Raw genomic sequence first — 18,108 nt, forward strand, 5'->3', positions numbered from 1 at the left:
GTGTGCAACGTGCGTGTGGGGTGTGCAACGTGCGTGTGGGGTGTGCAACGTGCGTGTGGTGCGGGTGCTCGGCGGGCCGCAAGGCCCCTTCAGGGGCAGGGTAGGCCGCTGTGAGGTGTCCCCGCAGCCTTCTCCTTCTCCAGGCTGAACAACCCCAGCTCCTCTCGGCCTGTCCTCGCAGAGGAGGTGCTCCAGCCCTCTAAGCATCTTCGTGGCCTTCTGCTAGACCTGCTCCAACAGGTCCGTGTCCTTCCTGTGTTGGGGGCCCCCGGAGCAGGCTGTGTATGTCCAGCACAGGTGTGGATGTGCAACAAAGATGATGGAGGGATTGGAGCATCTCCCTGATGAGGAAAGGCTGAGAGAGCTGGGGCTCTTGAGCCTGGAGAAGAGAAGGCTGAGGGGAGACCTTCTCAATGCTTACAAGGATCTAAAGGGTGGATGGAGCTGGACTCTTTTCAGTGGTTCCCAGTGACAGGACGAGGGGCAACGGGCACAAGCTGGACCATGGGAAGTTCCACTCCACTGTGAGGAGGACCTTCTTTGGGGTGAGGGTGGCAGAGCCCTGGAAGAGGCTGCCGTGCCCCCCATTGCGGGGAGATACAGGAGGACAGCCATCCCTTTGCCCCATCTGGGCTGCAGCTGGTGGTGGCCCTGCTGATCAGGTCTCAGTGGGGACAGGCTGGGTGGTTCCAACTCCAACAATTCGTGATTCCATGCACAGGGTGCTGGTGTGGGGGAAAGGCATGCAGAGAGGCAGGTGAAGAGGTGGGTGCCCCCCATTGCGGGGAGATACAGGAGGACAGCCATCCCTTTGCCCCATCTGGGCTGCAGCTGGTGGTGGCCCTGCTGATCAGGTCTCAGTGGGGACAGGCTGGGTGGCTGTAAGTGTGGTACACACAGCCTGAGCACCTTCAGGCCAGGGTACACGTTTTTCTGGGGCCTCTCTAGCGATAGGAAATGCAACTTAACTACCCGAGTGAAAAATGAAGTATAGACGAGGCAAGGCCTCGTTGCAGTGAAAGGCAGTGCAATAAGGACAATTAATTTTTCACAGGAATACTCACTGGAATTTCATCCGTGGAAAACCCTCTCGCAGAGCTTACAGTCTACCGACAAGCAAGGGCAAAGGCAAAATATTTCTTTACCAAGTCTCAGGTAAAAAAAAAATTAAGCTTTCAAATAATAAAATGATGCTTTTCCTCCCTTTATTTATTTTTATTTTTCTCTGCAAGAGGAATTAAAGGGGGGGAGCTTTGTCCCCTACAGGCCTCCACTTGGCCTGGCTGAACTTCATGAGGTTCACACAGGCCCACCTCTCAAGCCTGTCCAGGTCCCTCTGAATGGCATCCCTTCTCTCCAGCGTGTCAACCGTACCACACAGCTTGGTGTCGTCAGCAAACTTGCTGAGGGTGCACTCAATCCCACTGTCCATGTCTCTGACAAAGATGGTAAACAGCACCAGTCCCAGTATTGAACCCTGAGGAAGACCACCCATCACTGGCTTCCACTTGGACATTGAGCCATTGATTGCAACCCTTTGAGTGCAGCCATCTAGCCAGTTCCTGATCCATCAAGTGGTCCATCCATCAAATCCATGCCTTTCAATTTAGAGACCAGGATGTCATGTGGGACAGTGTCAAACGTTTGGCATAAGTCCAGGTAGATGATGTCTGTTGCTCTCCCCTTATCTACCAACGTTGTAGCAACGTCGTAGAAGGCCACCAAATTTGTCAGGCATGACTTGCCCGTGGTGAAGCCACGTTGGCTGTCATCAATCATCTCCTTATTTTCCATGTGCCTTAGCAGAGATTCCAGGAGGATCTGCTCCATGATCTTGCTGGGCACAGAGGTGAGACTGACTGGACAGTAGTTCCCCAGGTCTTCCTTTTTTTTCCTTTTTGAAAATGGGGGTTATGTTTCCCCTTTTCCATTCACGAGTCACGAGTGGTGTTCCCCAGGGCTCAGTGCTGGAGCCAGTTCTCTTTAACATCTTTATCAATGATCTGGATGAGGGGATTGAGTGCAGCTTCAGTAAGTTTGCAGGGGACACCAAGTTGGTGTCCATCTACCTGCTGGTAGGTCTGGAGAAGAGGAGGCTGAGGGGAGACCTCCTCGCTCTCTAAAACTCCCTGAAAGGAGGGTGTAGAGAGGTGGGGATTGGTCTCTTCTCCCAGGTAACAGGTGATAGGACAGGAGGTGAAAGGCCTCAGGTTGTGCCAGGGGAGGTTTACACTGGATATTAGGAAAAATTTCTTGAATAAAAAGCTTCAGTAAGTTTGCAGGGGACACCAAGTTGGTGTCCATCTACCTGCTGGTAGGTCTGGAGAAGAGGAGGCTGAGGGGAGACCTCCTCGCTCTCTAAAACTCCCTGAAAGGAGGGTGTAGAGAGGTGGGGATTGGTCTCTTCTCCCAGGTAACAGGTGATAGGACAGGAGGTGAAAGGCCTCAGGTTGTGCCAGGGGAGGTTTACACTGGATATTAGGAAAAATTTCTTGAATAAAAGGGTTATCATACCTTGGAATGGGAGGGAAGTGGTTGAGGCGCCATCCCTGGAGGTGTTCAAAAGATGGGTTGACATGGTCCTGGGGGACATGGTTTAGTGATGCTTTTTTTTGGTCAGAGCTAGATGATCTTGAAGGTCCCTTCCAACCTAGGCCGTTCTGTGACCGAGTCTATATTTCTCTCATGTTTTCACTGTCCATGTAGGTGGTCACTGTACGCTTGCAGCTCCTGGAGCGGGCAGACTGCAGTAGGCTCTCCGCTTTCATGAAAAGAGAACACATAAGTGAAAGATTCTAGATGTAGATCTCGGTCGGCGAGGTGGTGGCCTCAGCGGGGCGGGGGCGGCCAGGCCTGAGGTGAACATGGTTTAGTGATGCTTTTTTTTGGTCAGAGCTAGATGATCTTGAAGGTCCCTTCCAACCTAGGCCGTTCTGTGACCGAGTCTATATTTCTCTCATGTTTTCACTGTCCATGTAGGTGGTCACTGTACGCTTGCAGCTCCTGGAGCGGGCAGACTGCAGTAGGCTCTCCGCTTTCATGAAAAGAGAACACATAAGTGAAAGATTCTAGATGTAGATCTCGGTCGGCGAGGTGGTGGCCTCAGCGGGGCGGGGGCGGCCAGGCCTGAGGTGATCCCGAGGGGGCGGGACGGCGCCGCACAGAGGGATTCCCCGCTCACGGACCCCCCCTCACAGCCCCAGCGGGAAGCAGGAAGTCCGCGGCAACCAATCAGGAGGCGGAGGGGGCGTGGCCAGAAGCCGCGCGGGAATTTAAAGACGGGAAAAGGAGACACTCGCTTTGTCGCCGGGGCGCCGCCATTTTAGAGGGTCGACGCCATTTTAGAGGGTCGACGCCATTTTAGAGGGTCGACGCCATTTTAGAGGGCGGCGCGTGCTGGGTGAGTGTGAGGGGAGGCGCGAGGGGAGGGTGGGCTGACTGGAAGGAAAACACCCAGAGGAGGTCTGTACTCCATCTGTAGCCACAATGAAAAGGAAATAAAGTGCTGGAGCATTTCCAGAGGAGAGCCACCAAGCTGGTTGAGAGGTCTAGAGAACAAGTCATATGAGGAGAGGCTGAGGGAACTAGGTGTGTTTAGTTTGGAGAAGAGGAGGCTGAGGGGAGACCTCGTTGCCCTCTACAACTTGCTGAAAAGCCTCTGGTAAGGCCTTTGACACTGTCCCCCATGGTGTTCTCCTGGAGAAACTGGCGAATCATGGCATAGATAAGTGTACCCTTCACTGGATAAAAACTGGCTGGATGGCTGTGCCCAGCGGGTTGTGATTGATGGGGTGAAATCCAGTTGGTGGATGGTCACTAGTGGTGTTCCCTCAGGGCTCAGGTTTGGGATGAGCTTGTTTAATATCCTTATTGATGATCTAGATAAGGGGATTGAGTGCACCTTCAGTAAGTTGGCAGATGACACTGAACTATCTGGGAGTGTTGATCTGTTTGAGGGATGGAAGGCTCTACAGAGGGGTCTGGGCAGACTGGATCAATGGGCCAAGGCCAATGGCATGAGGTTTAATAAGGCTAAGTGCTGGGTCCTGCATTTTGGTCACAACAACCCCAGGCAATGCTACAGGCTTGGGGCAGAGTGACTGGAGAGCTGCCCAGCAGAAAAGGACCTCTGATCACAGTTTGATTTATAGGATACCGGGCCTGTTCACAAAGGATGGGAAAACCCTATCCTGAAAGGGGGTGAGGGTAAGTTAGCAAGGCTCATGGACAGAGCTTTAAACTAGAATTTAAGGGCCCTCTGACAGGTCTGCCCTCTGACAGTTCTGTGATTCCATGATCTTGCAGGCAAAAAGCTGGGAAGTACAAAATGAGTGCACCTGGCAGGTCCAGAAACTTGGCTGTTTTGATTTGTGAATCTCTGGGCTTGGGCAGTATTGTCTGTGTAGGAAAGAGTCAAGCAAGGAATACTAAACACACTAAATAAACCCAGTATATGTATTAGTCTTAGTAGCAGCTAGTGACAAGCAGTAATAAATTACTGTTCAGAAGTGTGGCTGGGGCCAAATGAAAATATACTGTTAAGTGGTACATGAGCGCTATCATTATGAAAATACACACCTTTGAGAGAATAAAAGTTGTACAAAGAGTGCAGCTCTGTACAGCTGAGGTGGGCTTTGGGGATGATTAATGTATGTGAAAATGAAAAATTCGACAGACCTCTGCATATTTATCCAATGTTGGAGAGCAATTGTGTATTCTGGTACAGCGCCTGAGAAGCTAAGGCACAGCCTGCATGCTGTGTGTGAAAGCAGGGCCTTTTGGGATGCTGCAGAAGCTGTGTTGAGCACGGGTGGCCGTGTTGGCCTTGCCCAGGAGGACGGGGCCACTGCTGCTTTCAAACAGTCGGAGGGACATTATCCACGTAAATAGTGGTATTTGTTTTTTCAGCTTTTCCACAGTTTGTTGTCCCTTGGCGTGTGAGACGAGGATTCTGTTTGCACAGGGGCTTGCGTGGCCGGAGGGTGGTCAGGGTTTATGTTGTGTCCTCTCTTGGATTGGAGTCCAAGAAGAGGTGTTCTGGCTGTGTGCTAGAGGGGTGTATGGATTTGGATGTGCAGATAATATCCCGGTTTGGGGATGGCCACACAGGGAAAAACAAACAGTCTGCCTCCCCAAATGTTTAGTTTTGCTTTACAGAGCTTAACTAATTAACTAGTCTTGGTGATGTTTAGAGGATATTCAAATATCCTGTGCTCTACTCTTGTCCCATCATTTATCCAATAGGATTGAGGTGTCACTGGAGTTTTAAACCATTGCAGAAGCTCATCTTGAGTCAAGAATGCAGTAACATTATATTGATAATCATGGGAAGAGGTAAATACTAGGATTATGAATACCAGATAAGGATTGTTTTTAAATCATACCAGGGCCTACATCCAAGAAAGAAAATTCAGGCTTAATTAGCACTGTACTCTGCTGCATTAGTAAAGAGAATTAAAAGGGGGTGAAGCTGAATAGAGACATACAAAAGGGATGGCGTTCCTGGTTTTGCTGTTGTCAAGAGAATACCCTAGATTCCCTTCTCTTGACACCGTAGGGAGTAATAGCAGTGCTTTCTAGCTTGGCTGTGAGTGCCTATTGTAAGTTTGTTCTCTTGTTCTTTTTTTTTTTCCATGTAGCACACCAAGAGGAGTGTAGAGAAAGCAGGTTAATTTGGCTGTGTATTAATTTGTTAGGGTAGGAAGTCAACAAGCTAGGTGCTTGCAGCTCATAGTGCAGCTGCTTGGGGTCTAGCAGAGGGGTGAGCTGGGCCTGGCAGTTGACCAAGTCGACCAATTTAAGCCTTGCAGCTGAAATGTAGAAAACTAAAGTGCAAGTCCCTGTTTGGTCTGGTTTGAGGCAGCCTTGGCTTAAGAAATGAAGTGTCATTGGCAGTGAGTGTTACAGCAGTGGGCTGATCTGGATCTGCCCTACCCTACTGAATGGCATCTCATTGCCATGAGGCTGCTTTGGAAAAGCATGATTTTTGTGGGCATCTCTGCCTGTATAAAAACAATCTTCAGCTTTGAAATTCTTCTTCATTCTTCATATCAATTTGATTTTCCTTAACCAGGCCCCCATATACCTCCACATGCCCTATTCATATACAAACATCCCTCAGTATGCTGAAATTTAGCATTATGTAAGATAAATACATACATTGCTGTCCTACACGAACTCCTGTTTTCTTTAGTGACAGTTATTTAAATGGGAGGCAAGGAATTATAAGTGAGAAACACATTACATTCACATGGGGCACTGCTGTCATCTGCGTTGTGCTGCTATTGGCCATCTTCCTTCAGGATGCTATTTACTAGACACTGGGCCTCAATTTCTCCAGTCTTACAGAGACTACAGTCTTGCCAGTGTTGTATATACCCCTATGCTTACTATTTTGGCATGACTTACTGCAAAGTTGAGTATTCATGAAGGTGCATGCTCGAGCAGGCTTCAAATGCCCTGTCTCAAATGCTACACAACAGTAGAGAAGGGAGTGAAATTTAATGCAGGCTATTTCTCAATCGATAGTGCTGTATCCAGTCTTTGGGTTTATCTGCTTTTTTGCTTTAAGAGTTCCTGAGAGCTGCAGGGTGAAGTCTTTTTGGTGTATTCCAGGAGAAAAACAGCTGCTAAGTATTGCTGTGTTGAACCTTGTTTGAAAGCTGCGTCGCACTGCCCATGCCACTTGCCACCAGTTACCAAATCTCTGGGGTAGCTCCAGCAGCTGAGCTGATGAACAGGCTAGCTGTGAGTACTCCACAATAACTGAGACACTCAAGAGCTCGAATGCATTTTGAGTTTCTTTGTCAACCCTTATCAGCTTGGAGCAGGCTTTTGTTTTACTGTGTTCCTTGGAGGTCCCGTTTGGATCACGTTCGTGGGGCTGGCATGCTGTCTGTCAGCTGTCCTTGTAAATCCATGATCAGGGTCCCATGTAACAGCAGAAGCCTATTAGCTAAGGTTCAGAGACACCAGAACATGTACAATTTGACTGGGGGTTTGAAAGTTACGTCCCCTGTTCAAACACCAACATAAGCGGTCAGTTTCCCCAAACCTTTGATATCACTGACTAATGCTTTTCCTGTGAAAGAAACAATTTCCATGTAATAGAATAAATATTGCAGATTTCAACCTGAGTTATTCTCGTAAAGCTCTGGATTATGAATGAGACCCAAAGGTGCATAAAGCGAACGACAATTTATTTTCTGAATGTTCCCGTTCCTTTCCTCACAGAGGCTTGTTCCTATCCAAGCATAGAAAGAATAATAATAATAAAAAGGTAAGAAATAGGTTCTCCTGTTGGCGAATTGGTGCCTACTCTATTGTCTGAACCCCCGTGCAGTGAGACAAGGAATCCCAGAGAATGAAGCCCTGTATTGGTGGGTGAGGAAGCAGCCTGTGACCTGTAACAAAAGGGGTGTCTTACAGAAAGGTTGGGTGCCCTCAGAGTAGCCTCAGCTGAGCAAGGTGGAGGCAGTGGTGGTGGTATGTTACTCGTGAAGGGGATGCAGGTATGGGAGGAAGATGATGCTTGAAGGGTGTGACTGAACCAGTCTGTTTGTACTTGCAAATATGGGTTTTGCAGTTTAAAAAAAAAAATCTCACCCACTTTGATTTTCTTCTGGTGCTGGGAGAGCAGCCCTGCGGGGATGCTGCTGCCGAGCTGTGCAGGGGACGGGCTCCCACTAGAGCGCGCTAGGACAGTTAAAATGGGGATGTTTTTCTTCTGGCATCAGAGCAGAACCATCAAAATGCCTATGTAAGACATGGCACCTTTGTTTTTAAAGCAGGGAATCTGGCTAGCTTCCCCGTCTTTTGGCCACGGTTTCCTCGCGTGAGGCTGAACAGCTGTAGCTGCCTGAGTGTGCTGGGGCTTCGACTGAGCCATGTGCTCTGAAAGACCCTGTGGAGGGCTCTAGCCTGGGTACAGAGGTCAGGGAGAAGCTTTGTTCTGAAGCCTTTTATTTCACAAATCACAGAATGGTTAGAGTTGGAAGGGACCTTAAAGATCATCCAGTTCCAATCCCCCTGCCCTGGGCAGGGACACCTCCCACCAGACCAGGTTGCTCCAAGCCCCATCCAGCCTGGCCTTGAACTCCTCCAGGGATGGGGCAGCCACAGCTTCTCTGGGCAACCTGTTCCAGTGCCTCAGCACCCTCACAGCAAAGAATTTCTTTCTGGTGTCTAATCTAAATCTCCCCTCTTCCAATTTAAAACTGTTCCCCCTTGTCCTGTCACTGCACTCCCTGACAAAGAGTCCCTCCCCAGCTCTCCTGGAGCTCCCTTCAGATATTGGTAGGCTGGACTTGTCTCATCTCACTTCTCACTTTGTATTATCTCATATCTCCCTTGTTTTAGCTTATTGCTCTGTATGACAGGGGAAGGGCGCGTGCTGGGTGAGTGTGAGGGGAGGCGCGAGGGGAGCGCGGGTGGGGCTGGGCTTCGCTGATGGGAAAGAGAACATACCAATCAGGAGGCGGAGGGGGCGTGGCCAGAAGCCGCGCGGGAATTTAAAGACGGGAAAAGGAGACACTCGCTTTGTCGCTGGGGCGCCGCCATTTTAGAGGGTCGACGCCATTTTAGAGGGTCGACGCCATTTTAGAGGGTCGACGCCATTTTAGAGGGCGGCGCGTGCTGGGTGAGTGTGAGGGGAGGCGCGAGGGGAGGGTGGGCTGACTGGAAGGAAAACACCCAGAGGAGGTCTGTACTCCATCTGTAGCCACAATGAAAAGGAAATAAAGTGCTGGAGCATTTCCAGAGGAGAGCCACCAAGCTGGTTGAGAGGTCTAGAGAACAAGTCATATGAGGAGAGGCTGAGGGAACTAGGTGTGTTTAGTTTGGAGAAGAGGAGGCTGAGGGGAGACCTCGTTGCCCTCTACAACTTGCTGAAAAGCCTCTGGTAAGGCCTTTGACACCGTCCCCCATGGTGTTCTCCTGGAGAAACTGGTGAATCATGGCATAGATAAGTGTACCCTTCACTGGATAAAAACTGGCTGGATGGCTGTGCCCAGCGGGTTGTGATTGATGGGGTGAAATCCAGTTGGTGGATGGTCACTAGTGGTGTTCCCTCAGGGCTCAGGTTTGGGATGAGCTTGTTTAATATCCTTATTGATGATCTAGATAAGGGGATTGAGTGCACCTTCAGTAAGTTGGCAGATGACACTGAACTATCTGGGAGTGTTGATCTGTTTGAGGGATGGAAGGCTCTACAGAGGGGTCTGGGCAGACTGGATCAATGGGCCAAGGCCAATGGCATGAGGTTTAATAAGGCTAAGTGCTGGGTCCTGCATTTTGGTCACAACAACCCCAGGCAATGCTACAGGCTTGGGGCAGAGTGACTGGAGAGCTGCCCAGCAGAAAAGGACCTCTGATCACAGTTTGATTTATAGGATACCGGGCCTGTTCACAAAGGATGGGAAAACCCTATCCTGAAAGGGGGTGAGGGTAAGTTAGCAAGGCTCATGGACAGAGCTTTAAACTAGAATTTAAGGGCCCTCTGACAGGTCTGCCCTCTGACAGTTCTGTGATTCCATGATCTTGCAGGCAAAAAGCTGGGAAGTACAAAATGAGTGCACCTGGCAGGTCCAGAAACTTGGCTGTTTTGATTTGTGAATCTCTGGGCTTGGGCAGTATTGTCTGTGTAGGAAAGAGTCAAGCAAGGAATACTAAACACACTAAATAAACCCAGTATATGTATTAGTCTTAGTAGCAGCTAGTGACAAGCAGTAATAAATTACTGTTCAGAAGTGTGGCTGGGGCCAAATGAAAATATACTGTTAAGTGGTACATGAGCGCTATCATTATGAAAATACACACCTTTGAGAGAATAAAAGTTGTACAAAGAGTGCAGCTCTGTACAGCTGAGGTGGGCTTTGGGGATGATTAATGTATGTGAAAATGAAAAATTCGACAGACCTCTGCATATTTATCCAATGTTGGAGAGCAATTGTGTATTCTGGTACAGCGCCTGAGAAGCTAAGGCACAGCCTGCATGCTGTGTGTGAAAGCAGGGCCTTTTGGGATGCTGCAGAAGCTGTGTTGAGCACGGGTGGCCGTGTTGGCCTTGCCCAGGAGGACGGGGCCACTGCTGCTTTCAAACAGTCGGAGGGACATTATCCACGTAAATAGTGGTATTTGTTTTTTCAGCTTTTCCACAGTTTGTTGTCCCTTGGCGTGTGAGACGAGGATTCTGTTTGCACAGGGGCTTGCGTGGCCGGAGGGTGGTCAGGGTTTATGTTGTGTCCTCTCTTGGATTGGAGTCCAAGAAGAGGCGTTCTGGCTGTGTGCTAGAGGGGTGTATGGATTTGGATGTGCAGATAATGTCCCGGTTTGGGGATGGCCACACAGGGAAAAACAAACAGTCTGCCTCCCCAAATGTTTAGTTTTGCTTTACAGAGCTTAACTAATTAACTAGTCTTGGTGATGTTTAGAGGATATTCAAATATCCTGTGCTCTACTCTTGTCCCATCATTTATCCAATAGGATTGAGGTGTCACTGGAGTTTTAAACCATTGCAGAAGCTCATCTTGAGTCAAGAATGCAGTAACATTATATTGATAATCATGGGAAGAGGTAAATACTAGGATTATGAATACCAGATAAGGATTGTTTTTAAATCATACCAGGGCCTACATCCAAGAAAGAAAATTCAGGCTTAATTAGCACTGTACTCTGCTGCATTAGTAAAGAGAATTAAAAGGGGGTGAAGCTGAATAGAGACATACAAAAGGGATGGCGTTCCTGGTTTTGCTGTTGTCAAGAGAATACCCTAGATTCCCTTCTCTTGACACCGTAGGGAGTAATAGCAGTGCTTTCTAGCTTGGCTGTGAGTGCCTATTGTAAGTTTGTTCTCTTGTTCTTTTTTTTTTTCCATGTAGCACACCAAGAGGAGTGTAGAGAAAGCAGGTTAATTTGGCTGTGTATTAATTTGTTAGGGTAGGAAGTCAACAAGCTAGGTGCTTGCAGCTCATAGTGCAGCTGCTTGGGGTCTAGCAGAGGGGTGAGCTGGGCCTGGCAGTTGACCAAGTCGACCAATTTAAGCCTTGCAGCTGAAATGTAGAAAACTAAAGTGCAAGTCCCTGTTTGGTCTGGTTTGAGGCAGCCTTGGCTTAAGAAATGAAGTGTCATTGGCAGTGAGTGTTACAGCAGTGGGCTGATCTGGATCTGCCCTACCCCACTGAATGGCATCTCATTGCCATGAGGCTGCTTTGGAAAAGCATGATTTTTGTGGGCATCTCTGCCTGTATAAAAACAATCTTCAGCTTTGAAATTCTTCTTCATTCTTCATATCAATTTGATTTTCCTTAACCAGGCCCCCATATACCTCCACATGCCCTATTCATATACAAACATCCCTCAGTATGCTGAAATTTAGCATTATGTAAGATAAATACATACATTGCTGTCCTACACGAACTCCTGTTTTCTTTAGTGACAGTTATTTAAATGGGAGGCAAGGAATTATAAGTGAGAAACACATTACATTCACATGGGGCACTGCTGTCATCTGCGTTGTGCTGCTATTGGCCATCTTCCTTCAGGATGCTATTTACCAGACACTGGGCCTCAATTTCTCCAGTCTTACAGAGACTACAGTCTTGCCAGTGTTGTATATACCCCTATGCTTACTATTTTGGCATGACTTACTGCAAAGTTGAGTATTCATGAAGGTGCATGCTCGAGCAGGCTTCAAATGCCCTGTCTCAAATGCTACACAACAGTAGAGAAGGGAGTGAAATTTAATGCAGGCTATTTCTCAATCAATAGTGCTGTATCCAGTCTTTGGGTTTATCTGCTTTTTTGCTTTAAGAGTTCCTGAGAGCTGCAGGGTGAAGTCTTTTTGGTGTATTCCAGGAGAAAAACAGCTGCTAAGTATTGCTGTGTTGAACCTTGTTTGAAAGCTGCGTCGCACTGCCCATGCCACTTGCCACCAGTTACCAAATCTCTGGGGTAGCTCCAGCAGCTGAGCTGATGAACAGGCTAGCTGTGAGTACTCCACAATAACTGAGACACTCAAGAGCTCGAATGCATTTTGAGTTTCTTTGTCAACCCTTATCAGCTTGGAGCAGGCTTTTGTTTTACTGTGTTCCTTGGAGGTCCCGTTTGGATCACGTTCGTGGGGCTGGCATGCTGTCTGTCAGCTGTCCTTGTAAATCCATGATCAGGGTCCCATGTAACAGCAGAAGCCTATTAGCTAAGGTTCAGAGACACCAGAACATGTACAATTTGACTGGGGGTTTGAAAGTTACGTCCCCTGTTCAAACACCAACATAAGCGGTCAGTTTCCCCAAACCTTTGATATCACTGACTAATGCTTTTCCTGTGAAAGAAACAATTTCCATGTAATAGAATAAATATTGCAGATTTCAACCTGAGTTATTCTCGTAAAGCTCTGGATTATGAATGAGACCCAAAGGTGCATAAAGCGAACGACAATTTATTTTCTGAATGTTCCCGTTCCTTTCCTCACAGAGGCTTGTTCCTATCCAAGCATAGAAAGAATAATAATAATAAAAAGGTAAGAAATAGGTTCTCCTGTTGGCGAATTGGTGCCTACTCTATTGTCTGAACCCCCGTGCAGTGAGACAAGGAATCCCAGAGAATGAAGCCCTGTATTGGTGGGTGAGGAAGCAGCCTGTGACCTGTAACAAAAGGGGTGTCTTACAGAAAGGTTGGGTGCCCTCAGAGTAGCCTCAGCTGAGCAAGGTGGAGGCAGTGGTGGTGGTATGTTACTCGTGAAGGGGATGCAGGTATGGGAGGAAGATGATGCTTGAAGGGTGTGACTGAACCAGTCTGTTTGTACTTGCAAATATGGGTTTTGCAGTTTAAAAAAAAAAATCTCACCCACTTTGATTTTCTTCTGGTGCTGGGAGAGCAGCCCTGCGGGGATGCTGCTGCCGAGCTGTGCAGGGGACGGGCTCCCACTAGAGCGCGCTAGGACAGTTAAAATGGGGATGTTTTTCTTCTGGCATCAGAGCAGAACCATCAAAATGCCTATGTAAGACATGGCACCTTTGTTTTTAAAGCAGGGAATCTGGCTAGCTTCCCCGTCTTTTGGCCACGGTTTCCTCGCGTGAGGCTGAACAGCTGTAGCTGCCTGAGTGTGCTGGGGCTTCGACTGAGCCATGTGCTCTGAAAGACCCTGTGGAGGGCTCTAGCCTGGGTACAGAGGTCAGGGAGAAGCTTTGTTCTGAAGCCTTTTATTTCACAATTCACAGAATGTTTAGAGGTGGAAGAGACCTTAAACATCATCATGTTCACCCCCCCTCCCTTGGGCAGGGACACCTCCCCCCAGACCCAGGTTGCTCCAAGCGCCATCCAGCCTGGCCTTGAACTCCTCCAGGGATGGGGCAGCCACAGCTTCTCTGGGCAACCTGTTCCAGTGCCTCAGCACCCTCACAGCAAAGAATTTCTTTCTGGTGTCTAATCTAAATCTCCCCTCTTCCAATTTAAAACTGTTCCCCCTTGTCCTGTCACTGCACTCCCTGACAAAGAGTCCCTCCCCAGCTCTCCTGGAGCTCCCTTCAGATATTGGTAGGCTGGACTTGTCTCATCTCACTTCTCACTTTGTATTATCTCATATCTCCCTTGTTTTAGCTTATTGCTCTGTATGACAGGGGAAGTGGAAATCTGTAAAGCCCTGTGTTGCACTTCAACATGGACAGGAGTCCATCTCGAGGTCCTGTTAATGGCTTTCTACTATCCTTTGTGCATTTCAAAATGACCCCTAACAAAATTACCCATTGTCACACAAGAATTTTCTGCCTCAGCCAGCACTTGAACCCAGGCTCCCAGACCCTAGCCCTTGTCTACTATCCTCCTTTGCTTCATGTTTACTTAATTAGCCAGCTGGAGTGTAACTCCTTTCATGATCTACAGCCTAATACATAAAGATGACAGTGACATGAATCTTGGCTTAGGATTCAATTTGCATGTTAATTCTTTGTGGTTCCCCAGATATTTGGAATTTGCTCCGACAGGATCTGAGAGATGCTGAAATGCTGCCCGGATGGGTGTTCTCCTGTCTCCCAGCGAGGGCCTGGAGGGATAGGTGACATAGTTTTGCTGTCCACCAGGCATCATCTGCTGTGGAGCATGGGGCGTCAGCAGTAAAAAGGAAAGCAGATTGTCATCGAGGAGTTCTTTTTACTACACGATACAAAGAGAGTCAAGGCTGATTGTAGAGTCAAGAAGCATCTGGAAGTCAGTGAAGCCTGGCGAGAGAGCCTGCAACAGATTGAGTGCAGGCATTTTGTATAGCAACTCAGCCTCAGTCTTCTTTGGTTCACAAAGCCCCTGGGACACTTGTCTGGGCAAGAGAGAGGCTCTGGAGACAGGGAGCAAAAAGTAATTCCCTGAGTGGAAGGCTAGAGCATGTTGGCTCTGAAGGGTTCAGGCACAAACCCCATCACTCAGTTCCATCAGACTTTCTGCTCATTTTTGTATCTAACATCCCGGGGCTGGCTTACAGGGAAGGGCAAATGCTGTGAGGTGTGTATTCATTTCCAGCTCCTTGGGGGACCAGCCTCAGAGGAGACCTGATGGCAAATGTGGGCAGAGATGCCATTTTGCAACTTGCCAAAGATAGCACAAGGAGGCTCTCCTGGAAAGACAGTCAGAAGTGGTTATTTATGGGTGTTGCAATAGAGATCACTGTGATCCAGACCCCAGAGAGCCAGGATATAGGATAAAAATGGATCTTGCCACAGGACCTGTGAACTTAATAGAAATCTTGGCCAAATAGGAGCATGGAAAAAGATGGAGAAGTTGTGTGAAGAGACATGTCCAGCATCCTCGAGCAGTCTGTGCCACAGCCAGTGAAGGCTTGGAGCAGCCTCTAACTGGCAGATATTTTTATTCTAATAGATGTTATTAGTTGAAGAAAATAATCCATTTTCAGATTTTGCTGATTTTACACATGGTCTAATTTTAACAACAGCATCAAAAAAAAAAACCAACCCACAAACAAAAAACAAGGAAAGAGAGAGTGAAATATTTTTTCATAAATCACTTCTTTTTTTTTTTTCTTTTTTTTGTTCCCCTCCCGAGAAACTGGCCTAGGTCACTTTATTTTGGCCTTAGAAACATGGATAACATTTTAATGAAGAATTGTGAAGGGGGGGAAAAAAAAGAAAAGTTGTTTCTTTTCTGTGTTCAAAACTCGATGGCTTTGGAATCCCCAGGAGTTTCTTGTGCTTTCTGAAAGGCTGTTGTCCTGTATGCCCTGCATTCATAATCACTTGTGGCTCCTTCTTTCTGTTCTGACCTTTCTCTTTCTCAGAGTCTCCAGTTGCAACAGGACAAATTCTGGCTTTTCAGAATAATCTCACTGAAGTTCTGAGGCTAGGGATGACTGGAAATGGAAGGGGTTTAGTCCTCAGAAAACAGCATAAAATCAAACCCTTTTATTTTTCACCTCGATCAAAGCCAAGTTTTTCAGCTTTTCTTTAAAAAACAAGTATTTGAAATTGATCAGGAGGCCTTAAAATGAACACTTCCAAGTTCTAGAATAAACAATGTCATTTTTCCAGCTAATATTTTTCAGGCAGATAGGATTTAGTCCATTTAGTTCCATTAACCGGGGTCCCCAGGAAAACTTTGGAGCAGGTTTTTGCCCAGCTCCGGACTTGGGAAATGCAAGTTCTGCTTCCTGCATGATAATGGTGTGCAAATTAAGCGTGGGGTGTTTGTGTTTCCCTGGATGCAAACAGGGCAACACCGTGTATGTGCAGTGCAGTTGAGAGCTATTGATGAAAAGCCCCGGGCAGGACTGAGTTACATTAATCGTAGGCGCAGACTCTGCCTGTGTGGATGTGGCAAATCCACCTGTAAGAGGGAGGGAGCCTTCAGGATGAGGATGACAAATACCACCCTTCATTAGGCAGAGCTGAGGCAGGTACTAATTACCCCAGAGCTGCTCGTGTTTCCTGCCAGCGTGCAGGCTGTGTCCTGACTTGCTTGTTGGTTCCTGCGGATCGGCAGCGAAGAGGGGGGGCTGGGTCTGACCCCTCTGGGGTGAGAGCAGGATTAGCGTTGGCTTTGCAGTATTGCACCTTTCCTCCACGCTAGCTTTCAGTTGTCTCTGTGCATTTCAGGTATTGAAACTGTGACTCTGTGGCCGTCTTGGCTCAGTGGCTCTTGTTCTGGAATCACTGGAGCTGTCAGGCATACTTAAATTGTGTGGAGAGTGTGGGGGGGGAAGCTTTATAATATTCATTTAAAGAATATTTGTTATGTTTTTCAAAGCGAATTTGTCTTTGCTTTTCTAGAACCTGATTTCTGTACTTTGTGTATCAACAGGCTGTTGTAGATCAAATTTTGTGGGCGTAGGCACTCGAAATTCCAGTGGCAAGGAGGAACAAGAGGGGGACAGAGTGGAAAACGGGGCTCTCAGAAAACAGCCATTATCATCCAGTTTTATTTTGGCGTGGATCAGATCATGGGAAATGTACATGTCAGCCCTCAGCCTCAGCAGCAGTCCTTTGGCAGGGTTCAGGGCAGTCACCTTATGGCTCCCCATGGACTCTGTCTCTCAAGCAAGAGAGTCTCTTAATGAGACTTCCTGCACAACACAACTACAGACTTTCAGCTGTGTTCTTCAATTTACCTAATGTTTTCTCCAGCCCTGTATTTTAATTAATGATAATATCGTTAATCGCATAACTATGGACTCATCCTATTGTCTTATAAGACTTGGGTGACTAATAAGAACAGGGTAACACTTCAGTTTATTTTGCTGTGTTTCATTAACTAATTTGATGTAGTTGAAAAGAAGCAAACATACTGGGGACAGAATTCCCAAAACATAAAATTTTGCTGATGATTAGCAATTATCCCTGGAGATTAGGATTTATTTTTTTAGTTTACACTGTTTTTGACATACACACCTTATCAGAACCTGGAAAAAGACTTGCTTGGGTCTGATCAAGTCCATTTAACTCATCTTACAAGCACACATCGGCATTATAACAAACATATTAGAGAATAACAATTTCTCCAGGCAAGAGGCAGTTTAATCACAATGGGTCAGATAAAAATCTTATAAATGTAACATGGGGAGTTCTTAGGTTATAGATTAATTCCTGCAAGGGGCTGAAATCCCAGTGTTAGGCAGCATCAAATCCCACTGATGCCATAAACCGTAGCAAGAATCACACTGAGACTAGGAGTTAAGAATACATGTGATGGAATCATGTGAAATGTGTTTCACTCCTGGCTTAATGTTAGAGACTGGGGTCTAATGTTATAGTTTGGGGAAAGGATGGTTAATTCTTCACATCCTGTCTTTTTGTTCGGTTTTGACATTCCTCTGCCAAAGTCCTCCTTTACTGATCCACTGTTCCTAATTCTACTGGCTCATCAGCATCATCCCATCTGGAAAGAAGGCAGCTCTTTTCTTCAGAGATTTTTAGGCTAAAGAGATCCTCTTCTAAGCCTTTTGGGCATAGGGAAGGCCCTGAATGCTGAACTTCATGGGCTTCCTTCTATTCCTAAAGAAGCAGGGATAAATGACAAGGTTGCAGTTAAGTCCAGCGTTTGAAGTTTGATCTCCAAGAAAATACACTCTGTTGGTTTTCTTCCCCGCAGGCCAGTCTGCCAGTCTGAGTTGGGCAGAAAAGGATCCTGCTTAACGAGGTGTCTCAAAACTGCTGATCTATGCACATCTGCACCAGCCACCACTAGATGAGTTCCTTCCAGTGCTTTCCCATCTTGAGATTTCACTTTCACTGCCATCAATATTTATGGCCTCCTCCGTCCAAAGATGGAGTTGTTACTTGGTTTGCAGCTGGCTTTTGCTGATTTGCACCAGCCACCACTAGATGAATTCCTTCCAGGGCTTTCCCATCTTGAGATTTCACTTTTTCACTGCCATCAGTATTTATGGCCTCCGCCGTCCAAAGTTACTTGGTTTGCAGCTGGCTTTTGCTGATTGCATGATTTCACTGCAGATCTTGCAATAATTGGTGGTTTGGATTTTTTTCTGAGGATGATGACTCTTTTGGTATGTCTTTTGGAATTTATTTTTTTGTCCAGAAAACAAAGCTCTAGTTCGGTTACTGCAGAAAATTGAAAGTTGCAAGTGAAAGTTGCATGGAGGTTGTAAAGTAG

Source organism: Calidris pugnax, unplaced genomic scaffold (genome assembly GCF_001431845.1).
Source record: "Calidris pugnax isolate Ruff unplaced genomic scaffold, ASM143184v1 scaffold179, whole genome shotgun sequence".
Classification (NCBI taxonomy): domain Eukaryota; kingdom Metazoa; phylum Chordata; class Aves; order Charadriiformes; family Scolopacidae; genus Calidris; species Calidris pugnax.